The sequence below is a fragment of the Hyperoodon ampullatus genome, assembly GCF_949752795.1.
Source record: "Hyperoodon ampullatus genome assembly, chromosome: 2".
Classification (NCBI taxonomy): Eukaryota; Metazoa; Chordata; class Mammalia; order Artiodactyla; family Ziphiidae; genus Hyperoodon; species Hyperoodon ampullatus.
The window spans coordinates 27,118,127-27,131,616 of NC_136915.1; positions in this window are offsets into that span (position 1 = coordinate 27,118,127).

Consider the following 13,490-nt stretch of genomic DNA (forward strand, 5'->3'; position numbering starts at 1 on the left):
GAGGCATGAGCTCTGGAAGGGCTCCCCGCCTAGAGAGCCGAGAAGCTGAGGCCTTAGGGATGGGAGGCGGCAGCCCTGGTGTCAGGGTGCAAGCCTGGCAGGTGCTTCCCGCCGCCAAGTCTGACCCCAGCCAGTTAGTTCGCTTGCCGTGTGACTTTCCCTAAGTCAGGTCTCCTTTCCCGCTCCAGTTTCCCCAACCCCGGGGGACCCTTCCGCTTTGGCGCATTGCGAAGCTTAACTCTTTCCGTGGCAACCTCCAAAATAACCTCCGAAAGCTAAACAAACTCAGAACGTGATACTCGACAGTACTGAGCAGACCCTTAGGAGGAGCAGATTGCTCAGTCAGAGGGAAAAGTCGTTACTCGGAGCTCTTTCCTGCTTTCAGTTTCCTTTACCTGTAAAAGGGCCATTGATAATAACTGTTCCCACCCCCACGGGATGGCTGTGAGGATTAAGTGAGCTGTTGTGTGTGGTATGTGATGGCTTTGCAACAATGGGAGCGTGTTACTCTGAGGCTAACCCTGTACACACCCTAGGCTGTGGCAGTAGCAGAGGCAAGAGGGCCTCCTGGGACATTCCTGAGCCTGGTGTGGCTACAGCTAGAGAAGCTAGTCTGGATCCTCCATGTTGACAGCCTGGCTGGCCTCAGAGCCTGTGGCGAAGGGAGTTTTTAGAGAAGGAAATGGTTGTGGTGAGACAGCGTGATGGAGCAACTTCTCTCAGAGATCTGGGTGGAAAGCCCCTCGCTCCTGGTGTGCTTTCATGGTGGGATGTGGGTCAGGCACTGGGGCCCAGCCCATCCTCCATCACCGCCAGAAAGTATCTGGTGTTCGCCAAGTGGTGTGATAGGGCAGCAACAGGTCTTAGCGCTCGTGGAGCCTCAGGCCAGCCCCTTGCCATCTCCGGGCCTCAGAACCTTCCTCTCCACAGAGAGGTTTCCCATGGCCACCCAGAGGCTGGTCCCACCACCAGTCGAGCCTCTATTCTGCCAGTCCAAGGGACAGCCCAGGGAAATAGTTGGAGTTAGAACCTGATTTTCTGGGTGACATGGGAGGTTGTTCCCCCTCCCTGGATCTCAGTACGGAGGGTAAGTTTGCATCTGGCTCCGCAGTGGCATTATCTAGAACTGAATATATAGTGGCCAAGACAAATATTTTGTAAACTCTGGGCTTGGGGACCGTAGAAAGGCCCAGTTCTCTGGAAAGATGAAAAAATACCTAGGACAGTTGGAGGGCTTGACCACTATTTACTGAACAGCTTGGAGAAGACCCAACCTTCCTGTGTTTCTACTTCTTCATGGGCAAAATGGGGATATTCCCCTCTGGGCCTCTCGTTCTTTCTCTGTAAAGTAGGAGGGGGATGGGCTCCAAGTGATTCTCTTCCCAGCTGTGACCCTGGGCACACACTTCACCTCTCTACGTCTTAGTTTCTCATCTGCCCAATGTGCATTTACCCCTCCCCACTCTCAGGGTTGCTGAGCTCAAATGAGGTGAATGGGAAAGAAAGTGGACACTGATGTGGGCACAGCCTGGCTTCATCTCCCCCTACTCCCTGAGGAATCTGAGGGTGCTATTCCTATGGTGCTTGCTGGAAGTGCACTTTGGAATCATCTCTCCGAGGATCTGCTTACCGACCTTCAGTGGCCCTCCACTGCCCCGAGGGAATCAAGGACTAACCTCATCCTCCATTCAAAACCCTCTACCACTCATACCTAATTCTTCCCGCTCTCCAAGACACACCAACAGCCTTCCCCAAACAAGCCTCTTACTTTTCCTTCTCCAGACCTCTACTCATGAGTTCAAGGTCCCAACTGTTCTTGTCATCTTCCCTCTAGATCTGCACTTCTTCCAACTGTCCTTAAAATTAGAGAAGGATACCCCCATGTACCCAGAAGCTGAAGCCTGGAACCTGGGATGTATTATCCTCAACTCCTTGTCTCTTACCACCCACATTTATACTAACCTCATGTAGATTCTGTTCTCTGTGTCTCTCACAGGTACCTCAGGACCTTGTGGAACATGTGGGGACACTACTGAATAGTCCCACACCTTCTCTACGCTAGGCCCTGTACTCACACCAGAGGCCCAGAGGTGGGTCCATTTTTATTCCTTAGGGGCTCCAGGCTGGTGGGGAAAGTGTCACTTAAGCACACTCCTGTACTTGCCTATCCAATCCCTTTACCATTTAAGCCCCTACACAATAGAAAACAGTGAGACCTATAAACATGGGTTGACAAGAACTGGATTCGCTGAGTGGGAAAGCCCTTTGGACCTCTGTTTTGCCATCTGCATAATGGTGTGGAATTGATTTGAAGAAGGGAAGTTTGGGGGCTTTTCCAGTTCCAGCAATCTTGAAAACAATGGCTCTCCAGGCCAGGGAGCCGGGGTGGGGGTGGGGGATGGGGGTGGGAGGGACGGGAGAGAGAGGCATAGCTGCTCAGATGCCTGACTAGGGCGGAGCAGGTCCTGCTCCTGCTGGGCAGTTTCTCTGAAGCCCCAACCCCCTTGTCCTCACCTTGCCTCCCAAGAGGGTGTAAAACCCTTTGTAAAGCCTTGCCTGAAACAGAGAGGCTGTTGTTTAGTCCTTCCTTCCCCAAGTCCTGCTGGGTTATCTGACTGGCCCATGGCCTAACCTGGCTGGTGACTGGCTGCTTCTTTCCAGCTGGCATGGGGCTGGAGACCAGGCTGGGGAAGGAGAGCCCTGGATGTCTGCCCAGAGGCTGCCGCAGCAACGGGTTCTCGAGTCAGATAGTCCTGGGATGGAACCCCAGCTCTACCAGTATTTAGCTGTGAGGCTGTGATAATTTTATGTGTCAAATTGACAGCTCACAGAGTGTCCAGATAGCTTCAGACTTGGACTGGAACTAAACCATCCACTCTCCTGGGCCTCCAGTTTGCCGACTCACCCTGCAGATCCTGGGGCTCGCTGGCCGCCATAATCGCATAAGCCAATTCTTTATAAAAAAATCTCTTTTATATATATGTGTGTATATATATATGTATATTTATTATACATATATGTATAATAAATCTTTTATAGGTATAATATAAATATATATAAAATATAAGTGCATACCTACATATAAGTATGGAGATATACATATCTCCTATTAGTTCTGTTTTCCTGACGAATACAGGGGCTTTGGGCAATTTGCTTGCTCAGGCTGAGCCTCTATTTTGAAATTTGTAAAAAAAAAAAACCGAATAACCGTTTCTTGCATAAGTTCCACTTGCCTGCTTTAGAAGTCCCATTATTTACTGAAAAGGACTCCAAATCTTCTTGGTAAGCACTTCAGCGCTCTTCTTTGCCCCGCCCTGGCCTGCCTTGCCAAGGCTCCTTTGCCCCATCGCTGACTGCACTCTCCGGCTCTAGCTGGACACCGTTCCCTCTCCAGGCCCCCCTGCCTTTGCACCAGCTGTTCCTGCCTTTGAAATGCATGTCTTCCCTTTTGTCTACTTGGTAAACTCTCACACATCCCTCAGGGCCCATCTCCAAGGTGTCCTCCGCTCAGGGCCTTCCCCTTCTTCCTTAGGAGTTGTCCGTGCCCTCACAGTACCCGGCACATCCCTTGGCCGGCACACTAGTCATGCCATGTTGAAGTTGTGGGTCTCTGTGTCTGTCTAGCCAGACGGTGAGCCCCTCAGAGGCACGACTCCAAACCACCCATCTCTGTACGGAGCAGAGTGGTGATTTCCCCTTCTTGTGTTGGTTCAACATTTTTCAGTTTACGAAGCACTTTCAGATCCATGATTTCACTTAAACTCACCGCAATGCAGGGAAGGAGGCAGAGCCAGGATTAAGGTCTCCGGTTCATCCTACCTCCCCAGACAAGGCTTTTTCAGAAAGGAGAACTCAGGTGGGGAGTGGGGATTGGTTCTTTGGCTTCTAAGGCCTGCAGCTCAGCAGAGGCTGGAAAGGCAAGGCCAGCTGGGTTGGGAGAGGGTGGGCGGAGGATGGGCAGAGGGTGCAAGGCAGATGGAGGCCACAGGAGAGGGTCAGGTCTGATTCTCCATGTGTCCCTCTCTGTGGGGATTTGGTCAGCTCTCTTTATTTCTCCATCTTCAATCTCTTTTGCTCCATAAGATGAAGCTCTTAGGGCCAATGTGGAACACATAAGATAATCAACGAGTGAGTGCTCTGGGAATGAAGCAACTCCATAGATACACAGCAAATATATACACACAAATATATTCAAACCCTCACCTGTTCCCATGTTTCTGACAAGTGATCTGTTATTGTTTGAACCCCCTCCCCGGGGTCCACAGTATCCAAAGACCCCTCATTAGAACCCCCAAAAGATATTCTCCGTAATGGCCTACAGGTCTTCGCACTGGGACTCAGAGTCCCCTGAATGGGAATGAGACCCCCTTGGGGTCCAACGATACCCATCCCACTTCAGGGCTTGAGGGCCCAGTGCTCAAGGGCTTAGAGCTTCCTACAGTTCACAGGTCTTTCTGAGGATGGTGCCCACATCACCTAGAGGCCTGTCCAGCCCTTGCTTATGCTCCATTTCATTCAAAAGCAGTCTGTTTGCAACATCAAGGGCAGAAAGAACCATGGTCTGAGTGTTTGCTCTGAGTTCTGGGCTACCAGTAAGGGGTTCCTGGGCACCCTCTTGGGCAGCTCTCATGTCCCTCAAGGAAGTTGTTTCACCAGGAAAGTCCCTTGGGTGTCTGTCATCCCAGGGATGGTCTGGTCCAAGGCAATGCTGGGAAAGACAGAAGTGATTTTCCTCCATGATCTCACTGGGTATCTCAGAGCCCAGACATGTGGGTTCTTGTCCTAGCTGTGACTTGCTGTGTGGAAGTGGGTGAGTCATTTGGACTTCCTAGGTTTCAGTTTGCCTTTAAATGGGCAGGTGGGCCCTACCTCAGGGAGGATCCAGCAAGATCAAAGATATGGAAATTCTTTGCTGTTGACATTTGAATAATGTGAGAAAAATACTGACGGGAGGGGACTGTGAGGCACTGGGCCTGGAGTCAGATCCCCCTTGTGGCCAGATGACCTGGGACAAGTCATCTGGGACTTGGTAACATTCTTCCCCCTGATGTTTCACTGAGTAAAACAGCAACTCTGCATCCTCAGGCTCGGACTGCAACATCACTTCCTCAGGAATGCCTTCTCTGTCTCCCAGAGAGGTCAGCTCCCTATTATAAAGTTCTCCAGCTATGTATATATTTCTAAACAACCCAAACAACGGTAAATCATTAATTAGTGGCATGCTCACCTGTTTAGCATTTGTCCTCCCAGCCAGACTGTGGGCTCCTTGCAGGCATCCTGTCTGGCCTGTTCTCCAGAGGTCAACATGGTGACTGACCCACAGGTGCTCAGTAACTGTTTCTGCATTGCCTGGAGGCTGGCTTCTTTGAGCCTCAGCTACCTCACTGGACTACTGGAGAAACTCAGAAGCTAGAGGATGAAGCACACAAAGATGAGGTGTTTGGGATGAATGGGCAGCTCTGTGAAGGGCTTTATCTCAGATTGGAGGGGATGGAGTGCCCCGAACAGGAAGGCAGGATGGCCTTTGGCCTCGGGAAGGGGGGAGGTGGTATGGGCCACCTGGGACTCCAGAGGCTCCTGGCCCTCCCAGCTGCCCACAAAGCCTGGTTGTGGGCCCTGCTCTTTCTGGCTGAGGAGGCTTCAGCTGTGCCTTGGCAACTTGGTGCTCAATGCGGCCCCTTGCTGCTCCCACCTGCCCGTTCAGCCCCATTCCTCGAACACATACACACTGCCCTCTCCACCGCCTGCCACATGGCTCTCACCCTTTCCTCAACAGACCCAGGCTTTTCTGCCTCCAGGTCTTTGCATAGGTTGTTCCCTGAACAGGAATGTACCACCCCCGCTTCTCCACCTGGAAGATGCAAGACACAGTCCAGCTCCGTGGACTTCCTATTTGGAGGCCTTCCAGGTCACTGCAGGCAGAGTCAGTTGCTTCCTCCTTGGAGCCCCACAGACCCCTCCATGGGTACCCTTCTCTCTATGCAGTGCAGTACCTACCACACTGGGCTGTGATTGGTTTTCCCGTCTGTGCCCCAACCCCACAACTGACTGGGAACTACTTGGAGGCCGGGATCAGCTCAGCCCTGCTCTGTGGCTTAAGTACACAGCACAGGGCCTGGCACAAAGGAGAGATCCTAAATAACGTGGGGCTTGGCTTTCCTGGCAGGAGAGACGACTTTGTGGTATTCCCAGTGCCCTGCCCATCACAGGCCATATAAGGAAGGAAGGTCAAGGACAGGGGCAAGCTTATTCATTCACCCTCCAGGAAACTGAGGCCCATGGAGGGGTAGGGATTTGCCCAAGATCCCATAACACATCAGTGACCAAGCTGGGCCCACACCCAGGGGTCCTGATGCCTGGTCCCCATTTATGGGCTGTAGCAGCCTTGCACAGTGTCCTGGCTTTAAGCCAGGGCTCCTGGAGGCCCCTGGGGCCCAGGCGCTGCAGCTGCCCACTCCACACTGGCTCAGCCCTTCTGGCTGGGCTCTCAGCCAACTGCAGCACGAGGCTCTGGATGCCTCTGCCAAAGGTCGCTGTCAGCAATTTGGGGAGGTGGCCAGGTCCTCTGAGTGGCTCAGTCACAGCAAGGCCTGGACTATGGGCTCTGGGGATGGCCTTCCAGCTGGACAGTGTCGTCCTTGCCAACCTGATTAGAACTTGATTAAACCTGAGGTAAGAGTCCGAAGTGCACAGAGCAGAGCCTGGCACTGAATATGCACTCAACAAACACTCGTTAGCATAGCATTATTGTTATTACTATGATGATAGTGAGAACCCATATAGCACAGAAGCTAAAAGCACAGGCCCTGAAGTATGCCAGCCAGGGTGCAAATCCAGGCTTCACCACTTACCAAGTAAAGCAAGGTACTTAACTTCTTTACGCCTCAGTTTTTCGATCTTTAAAATAGGGTCCTTGGAGAATTAAATCAGTTGACTTGTATGAGGTAATTAGAATGGGGCCCATACAGAGTGATCACTGAGTGTTAACCATTGTTATTAAGTGGCCCAAATCCCTGGACTAACAGAGCAGGCTCCTCCCTGGCCTCTCTATCCCTTCTCCTCTCTACATTAAAATTCAAACTGACCACATCATTCCGTTCCTGTTTGAAAATCTTCAATAACTGGATCTAGGACATGTATGTGTCCAAACTCCCTAGCATGAAGGTAAGTTGTGCTGCTCCTTGGCCCCTGCCTGCTCTCCTCGTCCCATCTCCCAGGCCCCAGCCATGACGAATACTTGCTGTCCCTGGAGCATGCTGTGCTTTTTCATGCCTCTGTGCCTTGTACAATTTTTTTTCTTCTTTCACCACCCAGGAAATTCCTGCTCCACTTTCAAGGCCCAGTTCCAAGTTGACTCCCACAAAACTTCCCCAGTGCACCCAAAGTTACAGGTATCCCCTGCTTTTCAAAAGTTTGCTTTACACCACTTTGCTTTTTACAAAAGACCTACATTACATTAGTACCTGTTTTTGATAACCAAGAGAAATCCATAGGGGATTTTTGCTTTTACAAGGCAAAAAGCGAAAATAACATTCAGCGTTTGTTTTGCATCCAGCTGTAGAGGCAGTGTGCATCCTGAGCAGAGCAGTGAAGTGGCACTGCCAAGCTCCTTCCCTGGGAACTACACTCAGCATCTCAGCATCAAGCCACCATAGCTTTGAACTGTGTCTGTGAGCATCTGTGCTTTATTTTGATTTATTCTGTGCATCCTTGTGTCCTAAGGTAATTGCTTCTTTACCTTATGCTGTTTTAGCTTATGAAAGGTTGCAGTGGAATGCTCTGCTTTCGGACAGCAGGGGAAACCTACAGTTGCTCTCACCTGTGTTCCCACCATGTCACCTAACACTGTAATTACCTGTTGACATGTGTTTCTCCCTGGACTGTACCCTGTGCTTCTTGTATCCTCTATGCCTTGCTCAGCACCAGTGGGCCAGAGGCAGGAGCCCAGTGTTTGCTGAAAAAGTGGACTTTGAACCATCCATCCAGAAATGCAGCTCTGGATCAATCCCCGTGCTAGGCACTGGGAGAGCAGAGGAGACTGAGACCTACTTTTTGTCCTTGGAGAGGGCCCAGTCATTTGGGGAGGTAGGATGAGTCCATGTATTTATAAATAAAAAGGTGCCTAGGTGGCTTCTGGGCCCAATCACGTTTCCAGGAGATGAACTGGAGGTTGCCAGATGGGTGTGGAGAGGGAGGAGACTCAGAGAGGAGAAATAGGGTGGTGCTGATTTCAGGGACCTCTAAGTGGTTCTGTTGTGCCAGAGTGTAAAATACAAGGGGAAGATGAAGGTGCACGGGCCTCTGTGTGGCAGGCTGGTGAGTCTAGACTTTGCCCTGCAGGTGATATGCCTCCCCTGCCCCTTGTGCTAGGAACTCTTGACCTGGAGATGAGTTTCTAGGGCATTTCTTTGTTTCCCCCTGTGAGCAAGGTGGGCTGAGGTAGGAGCTAGTAGGGAAAGGCAGCCCAAATAATAAAACACATTTGACATAAAACCTGTCCCCAGTGGCTGCGTGGCAAATTTCTACTCATCTTTCAAGGTGTGACTCAGATGTCCCCTCCTCTGAGGGCTTCCCCAATCCACCTGAGCTAAGCTGGTCACTCCCTGCTGTTTTCTTACTGCTCCTGCCATGTGTCGCTGATTTTACATTGGTCTCCCCTACTAGATTATGAGGTCCTTGAAGACAAGCAGTCTCATTCATCTTTGTTTCTTGGTCCCCAGAGCCCAGTACAGACAAGAGTAAATTTGTCAAATCAATGAATGTGTCTATTTTGCAGATGAGGAAACTGAGGCTCATAGAATGTGAATGATACATAAAGGCTGCCTAGTAAGGGGCAGAACCAGGACCAAGCCCAGGTGTTGGGAGTCCATGACTTCAGACGCCGTGGTCAGAGCTTGGCAAGCTTTCAAAGGAATCATGCCTTGGTTCTGATCCCTGCTGCCCTGGCAACGGCACAGCTGAGAGAGGAGAAGAGAAACATATATTGAGCATCCACTGTGTGAAGACCTAGCATGGGACACTCTCACATATGGGATTCTATTTAATTCTGAAGAAGGCATCATTATCCCCATGGTACAGGGGAGGAAGCGCACAGGAGTGAAATGACTTGTCTACCATCCCCCAGTCAGGGAGAAGCAGAACCTGGGGGGTCAGGGGCTCATATGCGCAGGAGCAGGGGTTGGGTGGGGACTCTCAAAGGGGATTACCTGGTATGTCTTTTGGATTGGAGTGGGGGTGGTCCAGTCCTGGGATTGTGCTCTCTGGCTCTGGGAGCACCTCCACCCCAGAGACAAAGGACCTCGCACTCTGGCTGTCTGCCCAGTGCTGTCATTCCTATTGTCCTGCTGGTCTGGAGCAGAGCATGTGAGGGACCACACTGCTGCCGCTGCAGGCTGCAACTCCGGTCCGGCTCCAGCCCAAGCCCGCCCAGATCTGCAACTTCCCCACACCTCTGCCAGCCTGAGGCCAAAGCAGCGGAGGCTCAGGGCCTGGCTTTGGTGGCCTCAGGCCAGTGCGGCAGCAAGGGGCAGGGGAGGGCTCTGACCTACAAGGGAGTCGTAGTAGCCCAAGCCAGCATCCCAAGGGAGGGGACTCTGGCCCACCCCCACCCCAAAGTTACAGTGACTTCCTTTTTGTCTCTCAGCTGCTCTGAAGGGAAGACGCGTGGACTAGGATGTGGAAGAGGAGAGAACTCCAAAGGCCCTGCTGGGTGGGGTTGGTGTCACCATGTCTCATAACTCCTATAATAAAAGCCCTCAGTTCCTGCAGAGCCATCATGTGCCAGATTCTGTGCTGGAAACTCTATTAGGGCTGTCTAATTTATTTCTCACAATAGCCCTGGGAGGTAGGCTCCATTACAACCCCACTACACAGCTGAGAGAAATGAAGCTCAGAGAGGTAAAGTGACTTGCCCAGCTCACACAGCCTGGGCACAGAGAAGCTGGGATTTGAGCTCAGTCTGGCTCCAGAGCTAACAATGTTCTTCAAGTCATATCATTTTGGAATCCCAGACTCCTGGGTTCTATACTCAACTGCTTCCCTGGGCAAGTCCCAACCTCTCTGGCCTGTTTCTCTTCCTATAAAGTGAGAGGATTAGATAAGGCAAATCAGAGAGCTCTATCATTCTGTGTCTATGATTTCCCTCCAGCCCTCAGAGGAGGTCACCATGGCAACTGTAAAGGGCAGTTCACTGTGTCAAGCCTCCCAAAAACGAAGATGAAGTGCAGTTTTTGTAAGGAGCTCACAGAAGCCTAGTGGGAAGACAGTCTCATGCAATTCACATGGCTAGGCATTATCATGTATTATGGGGCTCAGGCCTTGAACTGGGCCATGAAGAAGTAGGATTTGAAAAGGTAGGTGGAGAAGGAATTCCAGGTAGAGGAGACAGCATGAACACAGGCTGGGAGATGAGACTCTGGAGCCTAGCTTTACACTCTTCACTACTTCTATGATGACCTTTGAGGTCAGGCCACGCCACTAGTGCACAGGGTTCTCAGGTGACTTGGTCCTTTTCACTCACCTGTATCATGGCTCCAGAGCCAGACAAGCTGGGTCCAAGTCCCAACTTCAACACTTACTGTGTGTCCTCTGGGCTTCAGCTTCTCATCTGTAAAATGGAGATGATGACACTAACCTTGCACGTCGCTGTGGGGATTAATTGAGATAATGCCTACAGAGGGTTTAGCATGAAGTCTGGCACATGGAAATGCTCATCACATCTTCATGGGAGGTCCTTCCCCCCTCTTCACCCACCCCATTACTCTCCATTGCCTAAATCGTTCATCTCAGGGTTTAGTTCCGTCTCTTCTCCTCCTCGGTGAAGCCTCTCTTCTCTGGCTGCTGCAACCCTCACTCACTGCCTTCTGTTAACTTCTGCAGCCCTTGTCTATGCCACACAATTCAGCGATTGAGTCAGATTCCTGTTTGTTACCTCTCCAGGATGTAGACTGCTTTCCCTTTCTCCAAAGTCTCAATACCCACTGGGAATACATATGGTTTCAGGGAAGCTGATTCTACTCCCTCCTGCCCCCTCGTTCTAAGAGTAAGGCACACGATCTAAGCTAAGCCAATAAATAACCCCTGCCCCTAATGGCCGATTCACAAGTGGGCCGATGACCTTATTCAGTCCACAGTGAATCTTGCTGGAAATTCTGGGATACGTATTCTCTCTCTGGCTCCAGATGGTATAGAGCATAGATGTGAGGTCTGGAACTGCTGCAGCCATTTTGCTGCCATGAGAGAAGCCAGCCTGAGGATGATACTGAGAGTACAGAGCTAGGGGACTAGCAGATAAATAGAGTCCTGATCAAATCATGCCCATCACGCTCCTCTAGACTTTTCAGTTGCAAGAAACAAATTTCCTTTTTAAAGCCAGTTTTCTGTTATTTGCAACTACAATCATCCTGATTCAAACACCATCTAGTTGAACAATTTTGTTTACCAAGAGATGTATTTATTCACTTACATATTGATTAGGCCCCTGCTACATACCAAGTGCTATGCTAGCTGTTAGGGATTTAGCAATGAACAGTACTGATGTGGACCTACCCTCCTCAAGTTTATAGTCTGGTGGAAAGAATCAGGGATTTGAATGGCTGCTTTGGGAGCTGACTCTGATGTTGTATTTAACCTGCTTAGCATCCATCCCCACTCCTTTGGATCGTAGAACTCTGACTTTTCTTTGGACACCATCTAAAGGGCTGATCAACTGACCTAGGCCTGGCTGACTGGCATATTCCACACCCCTGGCCACAGCGATTCATTCAGTAATGGGCACGAGAGTCAGCTCTGGGACTGCAAACTTTAAAAAAACGTCCAGTACTTCTGCCAGGGGTCACTTAACTGGAGAAACATAAGCCTGGGATTTCCTTGAGTTGAGAGTGCTAAGACTAGTTGTGAGAGTTGGTAGCAATAAACTTCTCTGACTTTACTCATTCATTCAACCAGAATTCAGTGCCTCCACCCATGCTTCAAGATGGGGAAAGGGGGATGAAGCAGACACGACCCCTCCTTTTGAGGTCAGTCTGAAGAGAAGGACGAATGAACAAATAATCACAACACAGCATAGCCATACTAGGAGTAATCAGAGAGGGCACCAGCTCAGCCTGAAGGTATTAGTTTTTTTGTTTTTGTTAAGTATGCGATACATTAAACAGAAAAATGAGAAGACCCAAGAAAAAATTTAGAAAAACTCCTTAGTTCCAACACTCAGCTATGATCACAGTTAAAATATTTTCGTCTATAACCTTCCAGATGCTTTTTCTATGTGTATAAACTTAAAAACAAAAAACACCCTAAATGCAATGTGGTATATTGGGTTGGATTCTGAAACAGAAAACAAAGAACACTAGTGGAAGAACTGGTGAAAACCAAAGTCAGAGTCTAATAATGTACCAATGTTAATCTCTTAGTTTTGACAAATGTACCATAGTTATGTAAGATGTTAACATTACGGGAAGCTAGGTGAAGTGTATGCAGAAACGTTCTGTACTATCTTTGGAACCTTTCTGTAAACTTAAAATTATTCCAAAATAAAATGTTTACTTAAAAAAAATGGACCCATTCTCTATTGTTTCATAACCTTTGTTTATTCACTCAATGGTTTATCACGAAATTTTTCTGTCTTGGAATGATTTCATGATCGCATACTATTTCATCCCATGAATGACTCATAGCCTATCCCCCCTGTTGCTGGAAATTTAGGTTGTTTCCAATTCTTACCCTGTCATACAAATGCTGCACATATTTAGTCATTTCCTTAGGATGTTTAACAAAGTGGAATTGCTGAGCCAGAGCCAGCTAGGGAACAGATACTGAGCACACAGGCCATCAATGTTCTAAAGCCCCTGATATACATGAACCTGTTTAATCGTGCCAACCACAACGCGGAGGTACTGCTCTCATTCCTTTAGGGCAATTTTCAGCCCAGTCCGGCACCTCCCTGGTGCCCCTGCCTTGGAAGCACACGGATCTCTCCCATCGTGCTCTTTGGCACTCCCTCTCATTTTGACTTCAAGGGCAGTTCCTGAAGGCAGCCATCGAGTGGTCTGTAGAATAAGAACAGGTATGGCAAGCCCAAGAGGTGGTTTCAGCAAACACTGCAATGAAAAGCAGCCTGTCCTGGTTTGGCGCAGTAGCCAAGGGGGATGGAGGCGGCACTGGGGAATAGGAATGGGTGAAGTAGACATTCTGAAATACCTGGTAGCTATGGTAAGGTCCTTTTATCCTCAGCAAGCGGCCATGGGAAAGGAGGAAAAAAAGGGTCATTTATTGGGCAGCTGCTATTTTTCAATTCACATTGACTCTGCCCACCCACAGATGGATGCTATGATCCTCATTTTACAGATGAGTTCATTGAGGCTTCGCAATTAAGCGTCTCCCCAAGGTACACAAGCGAGCTACAGTCGGTGCCAAGATCTAACTACAGGTCATCTTTGTCACCCCCAAACCCATGTCCACACCACTAGGCACATGACTGAACACTGAGCTGA